The 18,369-nt window shown below is 43.6% G+C and overlaps 1 protein-coding gene across 1 annotated transcript in view; it reads right to left on the bottom strand.

Moving 5' to 3' along the window:
* LOC119660232 (zinc finger protein MSN4) overlaps nucleotides 1-18,369 on the bottom strand; it is a 660,817-nt gene that overhangs the window by 145,675 nt on the left and 496,773 nt on the right. The gene's annotated exons all lie outside the window — the stretch shown is intronic.

The raw sequence follows: 18,369 nt of genomic DNA, 5'->3' as shown, positions 1-18,369 counted from the left end.
ATTTGTAGGATTGACTTGTAGTCACTGGGGTTGCATTTTTAACAGGATTCTTGGATGTTCACATTCAGATGTAGCCGTGGAAGGCAATTTTCAAAATGTCTGGGGTATCAACGTTGCGGGAAACTACTAAATGGGAAGAAGATTGGCATTCTTTTTAATCGGTACTCAAAATTGCTAATATAATAAAGTGTCATTTTGATAAGAAATTTAAAACACAATTGACCAATAGGACGAACTAGGAACGGTGTAGAAGATAACAAGATTGCTAAGCTCGCGATGTCTAATGCTGGTAAACCTCCGATTGAGCGTCTATAGATCCATGTGTCGTCTTGACATTGTAGGAAATATGCTAGAGCAGGCATCATATTACAGATGGTTTCATATTAATTAGAACCAAGGAGGCATTTAAGATTGGTATTGATTCCATAGAGTCAGATCAATAACAGAATTGGTTATTGGCTTGGTCGATAAGGCAATTAACGCAAATATTAGGAGGTAGTGATCCTGGAATCTTGAGACGAATTGGCATTTAATACGAAAGGTCAAAGTGATGATTGGTATTCTCAGTTATTTCGTTGTTAATATAAATAGGTACTTCATAGTGAAAAATTTTCGCAGAAGTTGACCTTGGTAATGTACCCAAGGTGCATAATGGCTACATGGGTATTCTGCCTTCCGCATCGTCTCAGATATAGCAGCATTTGTCATCTTGACAATTTGTGAATATGTGAATATATACAACGTTCATCTCCTTTATGGCATAGGAAGAACGCTGAAGTGTAGAGTTCTAAAATAGGTGGCAACAGCGTTGAGAATACAGGTTAATCCCTGTCATCGACTAATGATTGGAGTAGAATCATGGGTAGCTCAACTGTAATGCCATCTAGTTTGTCACAGGGCATGGTAAATGTTGCTAGTGTCAACACAAATTTAAATTGAACAAACTTAGTTGACTGTCTCAGCTGCGATGGGGTTTCGAAGTACACAAAAAACGTATTCTTCCACTGTCCCAGTTTGTGGAAGAGAGGAGAAGCCAATGGAGAGCTGTGTTATGAAATTGCTTCACGCATTAATGCAACCTGGATGAAGTGGCTTTCCACAACTGGTGTTCTTTGTGATCGACGTGTCAACGAACGTCTCAAATCTAAAATTTACCGCAATGTCGTCCGTCCAGTCGCTCTCTATGGTTCTGAGTGTTGGCCAACTATAAAAGACAATGAACGGCGTCTTGCGGTAATGGAGGCGAAGATGTTACGTTGGACTAGTGGCGTCACACATTTAGATCACATCCGAAATGGGGATATCCGCGATCGTTATGGGATTGCACCGATCGTGGAAAAGTTGCGAGAGAGGCGTCTTTGATGGTATGGTCATGCGATTCGTGCAAACGAGAATTCACTTGCCAAGATTGGTCTGAACATCGAATTCGATGGTAAACGACTAAAAGGCAGACCTAAACAACCGTGGCTTGATACGCTGGATGGGGATTTGAAAGCCTCGAGATTGCACCCAAATCAGGCATTCGATAGAGCCAAAAGGCGAAACCGATCACGACGAGCCGACCCCGCTTGTGAACGGGACAAAGGCTGAAGAAAAAGAAGAAGAGGAGAAGCCTAGGCAAAGCACAGAAATGTCAGGATGTCGGGGGGATGAAGATGTGTGGAAGCAAAGTTAAAAAAAAAAAAAATAAGGCGTTCGGAATTCAACAGCGAAACAAAGATGCATCATTGGGAATAGTTGCATTTGCATATTTTGAAAAAATTTTCATGTAAAGAATCGGTAAACTAATAGAAGTGAAGCATTGGCGGAAGGTAGGGATAGTATCTCTCTATGTAACTATATTTTAAACCTAACTTTTAAAGATAAATATTCGCGAACTTCATGATTCAAAAAACATTGTTCTTTAAGATATATGCAAGACGATTTAGGCAATACAACCTTCAGACGCAAAGCCACAAAGACACTTATGGAAGGCAACGGCAAAAAGGTTCTCAGTGGATGGATATAGGTTCTGGGGGACCTCCATTGGGAAACCTCAAAACAATAAGTTTTTTTTGTTTAGTATTCAGGGGTGCTGAGTCGGCAATCCACTTGATGGTGGAAAGCAATAATTTTTAGGAGCTACTCATTCCTTCTGTCTAGTGCATTCCTTCTGTCTAGACACTCAAACACGCATAGGAATGGAAAATATCTTTATGGTATGATATGAATTAACGGATAGCGATAGGTTATATCTATAGTTGATGCATCTGGCTAACCAAAATGAAGTTTGGATCCGGAATAGGCTATTACCACTGATATGACTTTCATGGTCTTCATAATTGTACTGACCCCAAGTTGGGCAGCATAGTGGTAAACGGGTTTAGTAGAAAATGAGCAGGATGACCTTGCGGATTGTCAAAATCAAATTGTGAAAATCAGAAACCGTTGAAGCATTCTAAATTTCTGATTAACATTGACGAATCTGACTAGCATTCAAGAATATATGGGCGACTATCAGGTTTTTTGGGATAGAAGCTTTCAATATAGTAGCTTGCAGCGAGACGTACTTTTGAGCTATAATCCCGTGTTGATTGACAGACAATCTGTCCATGTTTCCAGATGGTTTTGAAATGGCTTTAATTTTGTTGAAACCATTTCGTTCCCATTATTCCGTTCAATCTTTTTCGGTAGTGAAATTGCTCTTACTTCTTCTGAAAGTATTTCTGGGAAATCGCTGTTTATTTCCTTATCCTTATGGACAATCAGCTACCTGTTTCAACCAGGGCAGCTAATAAGGGGCTCTCCTTGATAGTTTGTAAATGGTTGTAGAGTTTGCATCAAGTTAAATCAACTCTCATAGTAGTTTAGATAATATTACTTCTATGTACCAAATGGTGGATGTTAAGGCAAGACAAGTCCAACTTGTTGAATAATAAAAGCGGCTCCAATGATTTTCAGTGATGCAAATTTCATCCTCTTGCATGCAACCCCCCTGCATGCTTCACTATCGAATTCCGATTAGAAGTCTTGTTATGCATACCAAGTTTTTCCAATTTCTAGTCGACCGTCATTCACTACTTTGTATGGAAATTATTCAAAAGGACTCACCATCCGCTGGTGGTAAGTAAAAGTATAAAATGCATTAAACATATATACGAATATGCTGATATGAATCATGCTAATTTGGAGTCGCATGTTTGCATATAATAGGAAAACTTGCAGAAAATCTTCAAGTTGAGGTTCTCGAATAATATACAACTCAGATGAGCATCTTACTGTACTTAAATACAATTTATTCTGTAAGGCATGTCATCTTCTAGACGTTATGGAAGCAACCATCTCCAGGAGTGAGCCACGCCAGTATGCAAATGAATCAATAGTTGATAGCGCTTTTTGGAAGTTTTGACTAGATGATTATCTGAAGAAGCGATACCTGTTGTAGTGCAGATATTTTCTGGCTTTCACATGCTATCTTGATAACCGTTGGACGTGGGACGTTTATTTTATCAATAACCTGATAAATGTGCAGCCATGCATTTCCAAGTAAGCATCACTCAATCCAGTTTCCCGCTTAATGCCTACCATTTAGAAACATCTTAGATCATAATCGTAAACCTTTTCCGTAGATACTATTAATGATGACTTCATCTGGCGCGTCATTTGAAATTTTAACGAATGCAACATCATCGGTACGCGGAATGCCGAGAGGTGCGCTTCAGTATACTATGTTGTTTTTTCCTCCCCTCTGAAAAATGTTCTTTGGGCTCAGACCCAGGGTATTTTCTTCAACATGATGTCGTTCGTGTTTATGTTGGGATGTCGCCTAGGTCTAGCAAGAAAATGCTACAGTAATAGGTGCAGCAAAGATTATAAATTAGATGACATTTGGATTTAGACTGTGCAGAATTTGAACGATTCCAACGCATTCTCGTTAGATGCTATGCCGGCAGATAGTTGCTGGCTTCCATATGGATTCGGTAGGCACCTTTTGTGTGTGCATATATGAGGGAATGCAATTCATCCGCGAATTAATGCCATTTTTGGTGCTCATATTCAGAAGTATGTTGTGAAATATTGGACTCTACGATAGGTAGGAAAACGCAGTGTAAATAGTTTAAAGTGGATGTTAAGGCTGGTTTTACTACGTAGCAAAGTGCATTTGCGGTTAAATACGTTTTTGGTTCGAATACACTGAATATGAAGAAAGATAAACATAGAATTAGTTTCTGAAAAGTGCGGACATTTCAAACCCTTTTTGTTTCACGGGAAAGCCTGGATTATTATTAGTATTCAGCAACTTGTGAGAGCGGGGTCAAGCAGTGCACTGCAGGATAGACTGATGCGGAACATAGCTCCCTGAGGCCAACCTATCTCTCTCTGAGGATGAGCTGTCTCTCCTCTGGGCCGGTGTGTGCCTTTTCAGGGGCCAAGCCTTTCGTCTACCAAGACCGTTAGTGAGTGGTGATAGCCACACCCTGTACGAAGCGACCCTACTATTAACAAAACGCTACGGATCTAGACTGCGGAGTCGAGAAACACCTCCCCCAATCCAGGGTGTCATGCGTACCGTGCCCATTGGATAGTTTGCAGTCGGGGGTAACTGACTGAACGGAGCCTCACTGATACCTGGTCGCCTCAGTGAGTAAATTAAACCTTACCGTGCTACGGGAGGCTATGGCACGGCGGACCTCTTAATCCCCATACTGGTGGGAATCAAATGAGTACAAAACAAGAAAAGAAAACGAAAACCAAAAAAGCCGGGCCCCGTACCGCACCAAAGCTGGTTTATCAGGCGGAGGCACGTCTCCGAATTACTGAGAGCCAGGTGACTACACCCAAGAAGGGAGAAGTTGGGACGTCAAGCAGTGGATCCAAGGCGAGCATTGGTATACTGCGTGGACAACAGCCAACGAACACCACTGCTCAAAGAGCAGGGACCAGTAAAAGCACGTCTGAGATAAATATAACAGACGTCAGGAAGGAGACTGGTCTCAGTGGCGCCGGGGTTAAATGGTACCTGCGCTATCTGAAGGAAGGCCTGAAACCAGAAGAGGCCCTTAAACAGGCTCAGGACAGACCTAAGCCATCTCTACCGGAGCCGAGAAAGCGGGGAGCAGCAGAGATCAGCCCGCATGAAGGGAATGCTCCCAAAAAATGCAGACCTGAACCCAAGGGAGGAGAAAACCCGGGCAGGTCAGGAGTGAAGGTAGGACCCAGGAAGCCCGCCATTAGCTATGCTAGTGCGGCCAAGGGCATTCGACTGGCCATACTGCCAAAAAGGTTTCCCGAGCAAATACTCACTCGGGAGGAACAGGAAATCATTGAGGAACTTGTCGTCAAGCAGATGATCAAGGGTTGGACGTCGAAACTGGTGTTCACCGGGATACGCTTTCGACCAGGCCTTATACTGGTGGACTGCGCGACGGAAGGAACCGCAGAATGGGTTAGAACCATAGTTCCTAGATTGCCAGGCTGGGAAGGGGTAGAACTGTCAACATGTGCTGGGGATGATATACCAGGAGCCCACATGGTGACAGTTTTTCTGCCAAAGGCCGCGGCAATAGAAACGGAAGACCTTATGAGACTCCTAATTGCTCAGAATGAACATCTTCATACTCGACTATGGAGAGTCTTCAGAAACAAGGTAGAGGGCAAGGGTAAACTCCTCACGATCGGGGTAGATGACCAATCCCTGCAGGCAATTAAAAGTCGGAGTTGTCATATCAACTACCGATTTGGCAACATACCCGTGCATGTGCATAAGGAAAAGCCGAGGAAAGAGAGCTCGGAGGAGGCATCGAGTGAAAAACTTATTGAGGTCCCTGAAGAAGTCGCGGAAGCCATAGAGGCGGAAAGAACTGGATCAACCAGGGAAATAGACTTGCTGACCAGTGAAGAGCAGAAGCTGGACGACCTAGATCTAGGACTCCTAGGGTTCAGGGTGGACAGCGACGCGCAGGAAAGCGCCATGTCGGAGGAGGAGGGTGACACTCCGACAGTGGAGAAGAACTCCAAACAATAACGGAGCCAATGGTCAGCACTAAGATAGCCCAGATAAACCTCCACCATGCGAGAGCTGCATCTGCAGTGATTGCAAGAGCAAATTCCAAGGAGAACATTGGAATAGTGCTGGCTCAGGAGCCCTGGGTGTACCGGGGGCAGATTCAAGGTCTGCAAGGAGGAGGCATGCAGGTAATTTGGGACTCCTCTTGTGAAAAACCAAGAGCTTGCATAATTCTCAAAGGTAATTTAAAATACATATGTCTTTCAGAGTTCTTAACCGGGGACCTTGTGGCTATCCAAGTCTCATTGGAAACCAGGAGGAGCACTCGAGAGGCAGTTGTGGCATCGGGACACTTCCCAGGAAACGAAAGCCGGGCTCCACCGGAACAAGTCGCAAAGCTGACGGAGTATTGCGAGGAGAGGGCGTTACCACTTCTTCTCGGCTGCGATGCCAACGCCCACCACGAAGTGTGGGGAAGCAGCGACACTAATCGTAGAGGTGAGTACCTTCTCGAATTTATTCTTAGTAATAAGTTAGAAATATACAACGTAGGGAACACTCCATCATTTGTGGCCAGCACCGGACAAGAGGTACTAGATATAACTCTAGGAAATACCCTAATGAACGGGATGGTCAGGAATTGGAGGATGAACCCTCAATGTCTGATCACAGGATAATCAGATTCGACATTGAGGGTAACTTCGAAATAAAAAGAATAATAAGGAATCCCAAGAGAACGGATTGGGAATCCTACACAACGCACTTGAGCAACAACATTGCCCACTTTCAAGGGGGCGGTGACATCAGGAGCGAACTGGAATTAGAAACGGTGGTGGAAAACCTCAACACAATCGTCATTGACGCATATGAGTTAAAAAAACCTAAGAAAAGTGGCAAAATTTACCATGGTAGTCTGTCAACACCCAAGTTCAGTTCTACAGAAGTGTCCCATCGAGATTTGCCTGCGAGCTTTTATCCTAGCCATGTTTGAGTATATGGGGGCGGGTCTTTTTGGATACTTCAGTTCCTCTTATGTCATTACCAAAATTTCGCTTGTCATGCATACGCACCTGAAATAAAAGAAAGGAATATCGCGTAATATCATGCAAATACGACGGGCTGCATCCTCAATTGATGTATTTGATTTTAATGAGGCCCGTCCCTTGGGGTCTTCATCTTGGCACCTTCCATTATTAGGTTTTGTAGGGCTGTTTCGTGTAGCGCACCACAGCACCTCGAAGTTAGAATTCGCTATTGCGTTAACTATTCCCCAAACAATGGGATGTCTGATGTCTTGCTTCTTCAGAAGAGTGCAGGCATTCTGGGCTTTCCTTTACCATTTGCGTGACCATCTTTATCCCATTCAGGTCAGCAGAGAGGACCGTCATTGCTTGCATCCTGTAGCCAGTGGCACTGCTGGAAGCCACCGCCGATGTTGCCGCATCAGTTCCATATAGGGAAAAACCCATGTTCCTGAGTTTGGTTGTTTCCTTTTGTATTTTAACTACCCATCCGGGTTTGTTCCCATTCCTTCCCTGCCCTGACCCACTCCAGATCAGCAGGTTTCCTATACTTATGTCCTCCTCATAGATCTTGAAGTTATTAAAGGCTTGCTGGAAATTCTTATTACCGATAAACCATCTTTAGCCATGGGATTGTCTATGACTAAACTATAGGAGGAGGGAGCAGATCTTTTGATTTTTTCAACTGAAACGTCCCAATCGTGGCTATTCTGTTGTCCCGGCATTTGGGCATCAAGGGCGTGGAGGCAGCAGATAATCAAGCACTAGTCTCACAATGGTCGTAAAAAGTTTTACGGCTCTCTCAGGTTTTAATCCCTATGAGAAACCTGTCGAAAAGTTTACCCTCGAAGCCTGTTTTGACTTTATGATTGAATTATTGATGTGATCGTTCAGGGATGGGGATTGCCCAGAAATGTTATCTCCAGTACCCGTTTTAGAAAGGACTGATGTATCAACATTTTACATGATTTGTCATTATTTCTCCTAAATGCAATGACGTTAGACTTATCTGTGTTCACTGGGAGTTTCAGGGTGTTACATTTGTTCACAAAAAGGTCAACCTGCTTTTGTAGTAGCCTATCTACCATATCCTTTCCTGCACCCATAGCAAGGATGATCAGTGTGTTGGCAGATGTCAGTTGAGTCATTGGGTTTGGAGCGAAGCGAGGTTGTGTACAGATTGAAAAGTAACAGGCATAAATAAATCTTCCTTGGGGTAGGCCACTGTTTACCGAGCACGACCACTCATCCAGCTTCAGATCCCTGTATCCCAGAAAGCGCAGGGTCCAAGAGTATATGTCAGATGGCACGTTTTTCTCCTTCATAGTTTCGGCAAGAAGGACTAGGTCTACTCTTTCGTTCGTTTTGCTCATGTCTAAAGGCACCGCTTTAACGACTCTGCCCTTACTCTTAGCTTCAGATATTTTCCGCAACAGGTCGTTTAAGCATGTAACGATCGATTTCCCTTTTTATTTCTAGGAAGAAAGACTGTCTTTCCTTTACCCTACCGTTAAGAATTTTGGCGAAAGTGCTTATTAGAGAGATAGATCTGAAGTTCTGGTGAATGTGGTTTTTAGGTATTGGAATAATCTTGACAGTTCTTCATTCCTATGGTTGTTGGAGGGCCCTCCAAGCCCCATTAGGCGCGCCCAGAAAGTATAATATATTTTAGTTTCTTCATCCAGCGGGTTTACATAGGAGTACAATATCTTATCATGCCCTGAAGCGGATTGTCTCTTGTGCATAGCAAGAACTTTGTTCAGATTATCCGTATTGAAGTTCGCATGGCAATAGGTGACATATGGTGTTGAATCTAGGCGTACAGATCTTTTATTATAGTGACCTTCTATTTCTGTGAGAGATTTTTGTTTCTTGTCTCTATCTTATGATGTAAGTTATCTGGACTCTTCATGAAAGTTTTTGAATCCCCTGATATTTAGCTAGACCTGTTTGGTTCGGTCTGGTTCGACATTTCTTCGAATAAGTTATCCCAGAAATTGGTTCTTGCCCTCCTGATTTCTTCCTTCCATCGTTTAGTTGCCTGTTTCATCCTGAGGAAATTCTCGTAGTTTGGCGTTAGTCTGGAAACTCTTCCCGCTTCTATTTTTTCCCTTAGATGGGATCCTGGGTCCTTATTCAACTAGGCATTGGGCCTCGTGGTTCTCCTTACTTGTATGTCGCCAACTTGATCTGCTCCTGTATTTGAGCCGGGAAGTTCTTCAGGTCATCTTGGGGTGTGTAGGTTCTGAATCAATTTCCTAAGCTTGATATTATATAGCTACTCTGAAGACATCTTTGAGCTTGTCATCCAGGCTCTGTATAAGGATCGGGTGGTGATTGATGTTGGACGGGGGTGGAAATAAACCGACGTTATAATGATGCTAGGTTTAAGATGTAGTGTGTCTGCAATCAGTATTTCATGTTCAGTGTAAAAATGGAGTTATCTAAATGTTATTCCGTTGTGAAAGGCGAGCGTTACTCCGCTATATCTATCATGTCTCAATCTGGACACTGAACAGTATCTTGTTTTAACCTTGAAAACCGGAGAAAAGTGAATGTCATAGGTTTCAGGATGTTTAAACACTGGACCCTTGTTTATATTTGTAGTCATTTGCTCCTTTTCTTCACAGCCGTACTGTACTTTTCTTGGCCCCTGAGGGTTTTGTTCCCATCTAAAATGTCATCTCTTGAGTTAGTCTGGTTTGGATTTCTAGCTTTTAAAGGAGGGAACGCCATGTTGTCGATTGGCTTGTAATAATTCCTGATTCCTGGTTGGACGCTTTCATGATTGTGATATTCTTAACAATTCAAGCATTTACTTTTGGGTGCGTTAAACATCTTAGGAATGTCTCCTAATTGCCCACAGTTGTAGCACTGTCTTTCCCCCCATTTCAAAGGGAACTACTTTGAAATAGGTTTTCCCAATTATTACTGACACAGGCAGCGATTCTCCCAGAAAGGTTAATTTTACAGTGCGAGTTGGTATTTTGGCCTCTTTGTTTCCACTGTCAGTTCTTGTGAACCTCTGAGCTTTGATTACTTTTACGTTGGACTCTGAGGCTTGAATGATTTTTTTCTTCTGTCCAGTTAAGTGAGACACCCTTCATGATACCATAGTGACACGTCGCACTGAACGGTAGAATGGTTTAAGGTCGAGTTCTTTGAAAAAAGTCGATACTCTCCCGAAATTTTCACGTTTGATGTTGACAATATCTTTAAGCAGATTATCGCGTGCTAGCTTAAAATATGTTAGCTGTGTACGAAACAAGAGATGGTTTAGACTCCTTGATTTCGGCCACTTTGCAATAGTTAGCCGTAGTAGCGGAAAAAAGACAAATTTTATTTTTTAAATGAGGAAAAACCTATTGTCGTTGTCCTTAGTGGGAAAAACTCACTGAGGAAGAGGACAACTGGTCCTCGAAATACCGGTATATAAGGAATAAAAACCTCTGCCTTTTTGTTTTTTTGATAAACTAAACCAAAAAAAAGGACACGCAACCGAAGAAATTGTCATAGCAGATGAATGCGGAAGTACAGCAAATGCAGAAAAGAGGGGCATCCCATCAAGGATTGAATCAATTACTAAGAGACACTCCCGACTTACGATTTACTCTATCAAATCATTTGGCAATCGAAATTATGGCAGTGCAACTTTAGTCTGGGATAAGTTGTGAAATGCGATAACGAAAACAGAGAAAGATCAATGGTGTCCATACTTACACCCACTAACCTCCTTCTAGCGCAAGAATAGCTCAAAATATGAAGATATTTGAAATTCATTTGTAGTGACCGCGGCTGCGCGACGGGAGCGAAATCTCATTCGGCTCTTTCTTAATTAATTTGCTTAAACAATGCATTTAATAGTGTGCAATTGCCTTAATGTTCGCCGCAGATTGCACATTATTGAATGCCTTCGGGCGAATTGATCTTGACAAGAGGCGAATGATTTGCCGCATCCGCAGGCGCATGCGCATGTTGCCGCAACATTGCCTAACGAGAAAAAGGCGATGTAGCGGGAACTGAAGCGATGCGCGGGGAAGAAAAGAACAGGGAGTTTTTTTTGGTTTTTGGGTGTTGGAGCGGCAGAAGAAAAGAAGAAGGTGCTGGAGCGGGGCAGAAAAAAAGGGAGAAGATGTTGAAGCGGTGCGCCAGGAGAGAAAAAAAAGGAGGCTAAGCGGCCCAGACGGGAGGGAAGAAAAAAAGAAAAAGTGACAGTTGGAAGGAAAATAGAGGAATCCGACCCAGAAGACTGACGCCGCATCGTGCTAAACCATCATTCGAATGTATTTCGAAAGAATTAGAGGCAGACGAAGGTAGAGTGCTTTGCTTTGTGTGACGAGATTGATTGTGATTTCCAAACGTTGTGGTGAAATTCCGGAAAAATTTTCGTTAATAGAAAAGGACAGATTTTGAACAGCTAAGAAACTTGCGGATTCTAGCATAATATATTGATCGTTTCTGTAAGAATTTACGCAATACACCTGCTGGACGCCAAGTGGTTCATATTGTGTCCAAGAACGAATCATCAAGTTAGAGTAACATACATTGATAAGAATGAATTAATTTTTTATATAATTGTTTTCTTTATAAAATTTTTTTTTAGAATTTTGTACGTGACGTCCTGGGTGAGTTATTGTTTTTATTTTCTTTTTTTATTTTTTTATTTTTTATTTTCTTTTTTTTTTATTTATTTTCTTTTTTTTTATTTATTTTCTTTTCCTTCTTCGAATTCTATCCATTGTTTATTTTTATTTGCATTTTCTTTGTTATAACTTGTTATGAAATTTGCTCAAACGATGAATAATGATGCATAAATAGTCCAATAGTAGTTTGAGGACTTCCTCCCTTTCGTATCCTCCTTTCTCCCCTGGAACTTCTATATAAAGGGACATTCTCAAAATGAATAACTGACCTGAGGATGTCGAGGAAGGATGGGAAGCTCAGCGGCCGCGCCTCATACAAGATCTGAGGCGGAAGAGACGATAATTGAGACGGTGATCCGTCGTGGATCTTCCCCTCTTTGATCGCGGCACTCGGGTCCGGAGACTTACGGCTCTACGTGCCCGGTCGAGCCGTTTTTTTTTCTTTTCCTTTCTATTTTTCAATTTAGTTCGCGTTCTGTTTATCATTCGATAGGCCGTCGCGAAATCCTAATTAACGTCTATTCCACGCATCGGAATAGACACGTTGTTTTGAGTAATGAAGCGTGAGGGATCAAAGCGCTCAAAGGACCCCCCCCACATTCCCGAGCCTGGCTAGCACAGAGGCGTGCAAGAACGTGTCGACCGAGCACTTTGATGGAGCTTCAATCTTTGTGGGCGGACCTTCACGGTCAATTTAGGCAATTTGTTTAGATTTTTGGGGTAGCTCTGCCCTCTAGGTCGTGATCGGCCACTCAGGATGATCGACCTGATCTCCTATAACCATTCATATCATTACACATTGCTGGTGGTTTTAAAGTGAGTGACCAACCTCAGGCGCCAAACACTACATGATACATTTGCAAACTAGACATAGTATTGATCAACATAAGCGGTATGTCCATCGACTTAACATAACTTAGTAATTCGTTGACGAGAGAGATAATTTGACAGGTGAGTGAGTACTGTACCCACATCGGTCACCAGGTCATCTTGTAAGTGACTCTCGAAGGTGCTCTGGTTTTCTAATTTAGCGTTATCTGTCAAAGCAGATATGCAGCATGTAGGTATGTCAACTGTTAAATTAAAGAAATGCCACAGCGTCAATTTGAAGGTATCTTTATGGAGCTAATGCAATGGAACACTGTCATCATTAAAGGTGTATAGATTGCAGCCCGGAATAGGAAATCAAGGATAAAGGGATAAAATAGCAATTTAATGGCATCAAGGGTCCGAAGCAAGGTGTGAATTTGACCATTTCCCAATTCTGAGATGTTTATTTTTATTATCACACAGTGATAGAGGTGGGGGTGGGCCTTAGGAAAAATCTGTTTAATGTAAATCTTTCAAGCTTCTTGGGGAGAAGTAATCATACCATCGTGATTGGCGAGCCATTAAGTGAATTTGTGCCGCAGCGGTTTTGCCCATAAACACCACTTTGACATGTTGGGTGGGGTTCACTAAAGACATTTACTAGACCAAGTGGTAAGAAGTCGCAGGTTTCAATTTCAGTTGGCTAGCTAGAAGTGAGAGTACGGCTTTTCATGATAGTAGTAGAAACCGCTATTATGGGCGCCATTCCACGGCGCTTTTGCCTAACTAGTCCAGGAAATGGAAAAAGAAGGTTCAGCAGGACGAAATTTTAGCCATTAAGAAGGTGGGGACTACTGATATGGACGCAACTGGCGTAGAGCTGGTAGATGCTAATGGACACATGTGAGCCGGACAGATAGGAAGTTTGAACCTAGGAAGACTCACAGCTGAGGCATAGAAGACACTGGGAAAGAAAGCGGAGTTCTTTAGAAGTGAGGATATGCTAATAGGTTCAGCCTAAAGCCTTTTTTCTTTGGCCTGCGGCAAACGAAACTACAATTGTGCCGTTCATATACCTTTGGTCTAGTTCTGAATTTATGGAAGAGGAGCTACCTATAACAATGCAACAACGGCTTTGAAATTCCATTCACCTTGTCAATAATTGCCTGTCAAGGGAGGACACCTGCCATAATTGTCATTTGAAGTATTTCGATCACTATAATTGCAGTTTTGTCTTGATCACAGACATAAGGTAGCGAAGAGCAAATGGAATAATGGGTTACAAACTACTTCAAATGTCAATCAATCCACGTTTATGAAGTGAATAACTGGTTCCCGAAATACTGTATTTGCTTAGTAAAAATTTTATATAAAGCTTGGAGCACTCCTGATTTCCTGTGGCGTTATGGGAAAGTATGAAGATTCTGAGAAAACATTTGTTCAGTAAATTTCGAATGTACTTAGATTCCCTAAACAACTGACCTATCCAATATGTACCTTCTTGAGCCTGTACTTCTAAAATTTCACTGGGAAAATCTAACAGACCAGAAGATCAGTGCAAATTCCGTAAAATTCACAATATTTACCTTCAACATTCAATCTACCTGCAAATATGTTGATATGTTTATTTAATTGTCCGTGAAATCTGCAAACTCTGTGTTCAGGTAAACAATGATCACCTAAAGTCAATATCAACAAAAATTGATCGTAAATTTCACAGGTTTTAGCTGTCAAGTGTTTTTATTATTTACTAATCTTAACGATTTGATGGCTCTTCAATTTGTGTTTGTTTTAAATAGATGTCAATTGAAGAAACGTGCTACTGCCTTCGTGCCTTTTTTGTTTAATCAGTTCCATTTGTTTGTTTATTTAGTTTGGTGTTTTCTGTCACATGGGAACCTCTTTTGAACTGGGTCTTGGGGGATTAAGGTGATGGAAGATGGCAGATAGGTAGTTTAGTTTGTTTAGGTTTGGTTCTGGATTGGAAATTGGAAATATTATGCTATCCGGGTATGGACCTGATTACGTATTATATTGACTTGTTGATAGATAGATACTAATTGGAAACTAGCAGGAAAACTTGACTCTTTGAGCGATTCTCGTGAGAGTGCGATAGGTCTTACCTAGAACTCTACAGGAGTAATGGACGACCTGTACTTTTTGCTTCTTCACTACGCAGTTGAAGAAGGATAAGTGAGCTCTCCAAATTCCACACGTGTCCGCCCTATTTTACGATAAATGTTTTTTTTTTGTTCACGATATGGTATGGAAGCTGCATGCTTTTTTAATGTGCTGGTTCTTACTGCCATGAGCCTTTCATATATGGATAGGCTATAATTACATGAAACGATCGAGCCTATTGTGAGAGTCCACTTAAAAAAAACACCCCTTTTATTGGAAGAAGCTACGTGGGTTATCATGTTGTAGTCTGTTTTTATTAAATATGTGTACTTATTGGACAATGACTACCAGGGAGTACAAAGAAGAGGAGAGGGTCCTACCTTGTAGGGTTTCACTATTAATCAGTTTGGCTCAATCCAATATACAGGTGTATTTGAGCGTATTACTTTAGATCTAGCGGATGTGGTAGGTAGTAATTGTACATTGTATCTAAGCAACAGCTGCCAGTTGATGGCTAGTCTGTTGTCACCGATCGGCTAGCAAGGAAAATCAACAGTTGTACTTCTCGGTCGATGGCTTTGGAATAGGAAATTGGAATTGTGTTTATGAAAAGATTGTCAGAAAGCAAGAAAGCTCCAAAAAATCAAGGATTAAATGCTCGAAATTCTTCAGATTTAGTTTGCATTCCAGCAGAGTTAAGTGAAACTTTTTGATCGGGAAATAGTTTTTGCTAAAAGATTGCGATAAAATCCTGACAATTTGAGCGGCCAAAAGATTTTGATAGACAAGGGTAGCTTCCTTCAAACTACAATTTTTAGTTTTCAATGTAAATATATATTTCGGGAGCAACTTACCCCCTTCATCAGTACAAAGCTACTTAGGTAGGAGGTTGAAAACTAAAAATTGTAGTTTGGAGGAAGCTACCCTTGTTTACCACTTTTAGGCTAGACTACAAATACCAGACAAAACTCTAATCTCAAAAGATTTTATTAACCGGCGAACCGCGGCCGCTGAGGTTGAAATTGATAATTTTTTTGGGAGTAGGGTAGGTGAATGCGTTTACGCACAGAGTGTTGCACTCCCGCAACAGCACGCTGGCGGACTACCAACTAAACACCTCCCTGTCATCAGAGAACTAGCCTGGAACCGTTTGACACATTACTTCGGGCTAGCCCTCCTGCTCTCTCGGCTTTGGGAGCCTTCAAGTCAGGGAATTCCTTTCACCAACGGGAGGGCAGGGGAGGAAGGGAGTTGTTGCTAATTCACAGCGGTCGGTATGCAGACGGGAGCTCCGGGTCTCCTTTACCCTTCCTGATCAATGCGAGTCTGGCCACTTTCCAGCGACAAGGAAAAATGCCCTCCTTCAAGCACGCATTGAACGCTTCGAGCAGCAATTCTGGCCGTTGGCAGAACACCAGTTTGTAAACTTCCGCCGGTATGCCATTAGGACCTGGCGCCTTCCTGTTTTTCATAGTGAGAACCGCTTCTTCGAGTTCTCCCATTGTGAAAAGGGGGCAATCCACGACACTTTCCGCGCTATTTACATCAACCCGTACAGGGTGTCTTGGGAACAATGCCCGCACAATGCGGTCCATCTGGTCGGTGCTCAGTATGCAGGGCTTCCGCAGAGGCCCGATTTTCCGAGTGACAAGCTTATAGCCAAGTCCCCACGGGTCATCATTCACCTCATTAACAAGATTTTGCCAGCCGCGAGCTTTGCTTTTATTTATAGCGCTGCGGAGTCTTCTTTATGCTGATCTATATTGTGCCTTTATGGCACATGCCTCCTCGTTGGCGTACAAACGTTGTGCCAAATGGCGGAGCTTATGACACTTCTTCCGTAGGTCGGCAATTGCCTCTCCGGGGCATGGAAGCCTCACACGCCGTCGCCATCAGATTCATCACTGAATTTACGACGGTGTCAGCTGCGTCACCACCACCCCCCGGAGTGCCCCCCAGCGCGGCCCTACCTGCTCCAAGAGCTTCGACGAACCTTCCGATGTTCACCGTCGCGACATTCCACACGCAGGGGAACGTCGTGTTGGTGCTCGCCGGCAAGTAGCGTCAAACACTTCGAACGCAATGTACTGATGACCACTTGCCGAGAAGTCTTCTAGGACTCGCCACCCGTTCACCGATGATGCCAGAGATTCCGACGCAAAAGTGATGTCAGGAATGCTTCCTTCACAACCTGGGCGCCGAAACGTTGACGTGGATCCGGTGTTTAAAATTACGAGCCCGGTTCTCGCCGCCATTTCCAGAATCTGTTTCCCTCTGTAGTCTGATTGAGGCACGCCCCATTCAAGAGCCCTGGCATTAAAATCACCGCCAACCAGGATTCGTCCCTCCGTGCTCGAAACGGCGTCCTCCAAAGCATCAAGCCGCCGCCGAAAGTCCGGTATCGACTCATTCGGCGTCAGGTAAACGCTAAAAAACGTCATCCCTAAACACCGGATCCAGACAAATCCGTCCTCCCGGCCTTCGGCAAGAACACGAAGTCGAACGTCGTCCCGAACCCAGATGGCAGCGGTACCCGATAAGTCGAGACACCATGAGGACGGGTCCTTGTTTCGGTATTGCTCGCTAATCAGCACTAGATCAGCATTTACTTCCGCAGCGAACTGTGCTAGCAACTGGTGAGCCGTTGCACTTCGGTGCATGTTAATTTCCAAAATGCGGATCATGGCGTTCGCACCCTAGCCCTCTCCAATTCCGCCCTGAAGATGGGACACCGTCCAGAGCCCGCAGTGTGTGCGACGCTTTCGCCAGACGCGCCACGATCCCTGCAGAGAACACAACTCTCGCTTTTCTTGCAAGTCTTCACTTGACGACCAGCTTGGCCGCATCTCCGGCATGCTGTCCTCCTGTCCGGACCCTTCCAAGCTGCTGACGTGTGTCCATAGTCCAGACACCTGTAGCACTTGGTGGGGACTATCCGCATTCGTACCCTGCATACTACCCATCCGATTTTGATTCTCCCGCTGTTAAGGAGCTTCCTCGCATATTGCTCGGGGACTTCCACCACGGCGAGCTTTTGGCCTCGAGCATTTACAGAGGTAATACCTACCCGGGCATTGGTCACCTCTGGGCATTCACGCTTTAGCGCCTCCTCTACTTCGGCCTTTTCTGTGAGGCAGTCAAGATCCCGTATTTCTAGAGAGCGCATGGGTTCTAGACTGGAAACAAGAGCCTTGTCCCCCAATAGCCCCTTGACCGCTTCGCAGAACGTGCTCTTGTTGGTCGTCTTTGGGCCCAGTTCGACGAGAACTCCACCACTCCTCGTTTTCCGTATCGAAGACACCTCTGCTCCGTTCTCCTCGGGTTTCATCCTGTAGCGGATTTCACTAAGGACTTCTGCAAATGTCTTGCCTTCCGTCGGCTTAATGAGCAGAGCCGACGGTCTAGTCCTTCTTCGTTTCCTCGTTTTTTCCGCTACTGGCTTTGGGTTGGCAGCCTCCTTGTTTTTGGACAGACGTGTCTCTGGCGACGGAGTCCGTTGTTTCTTTTTATCCTTTTTCGCCTTCTTTTTTTGGGCCCTGGAGACTACTTCGATAAAGTCTCCTTCAGGGACGTCGTTCCCTCTCCGCTTTCTCTCCAGTTCACTTTGCAAAGGGCTATGTGCGGTCCGTTTGACGCAAGCAGCATTCTCAGCGGGGAGTGTGACTGTTTCTGCTCTACAATCGTCTTCCGCTGCTCTCCACGTTCGTCTATGAAAGGAAATGCGGTCCAGTAGTTCCTCCCGTTTTTTACGCTTTTGCTGGCGTTCCTCTGAAGGAACGTTGCCGAC

The sequence above is a fragment of the Hermetia illucens genome, chromosome 6, assembly GCF_905115235.1.
Source record: "Hermetia illucens chromosome 6, iHerIll2.2.curated.20191125, whole genome shotgun sequence".
In the NCBI taxonomy this organism is placed as follows: Eukaryota; Metazoa; Arthropoda; class Insecta; order Diptera; family Stratiomyidae; genus Hermetia; species Hermetia illucens.
This window is presented reverse-complemented; position numbering and strand designations above follow the sequence as displayed.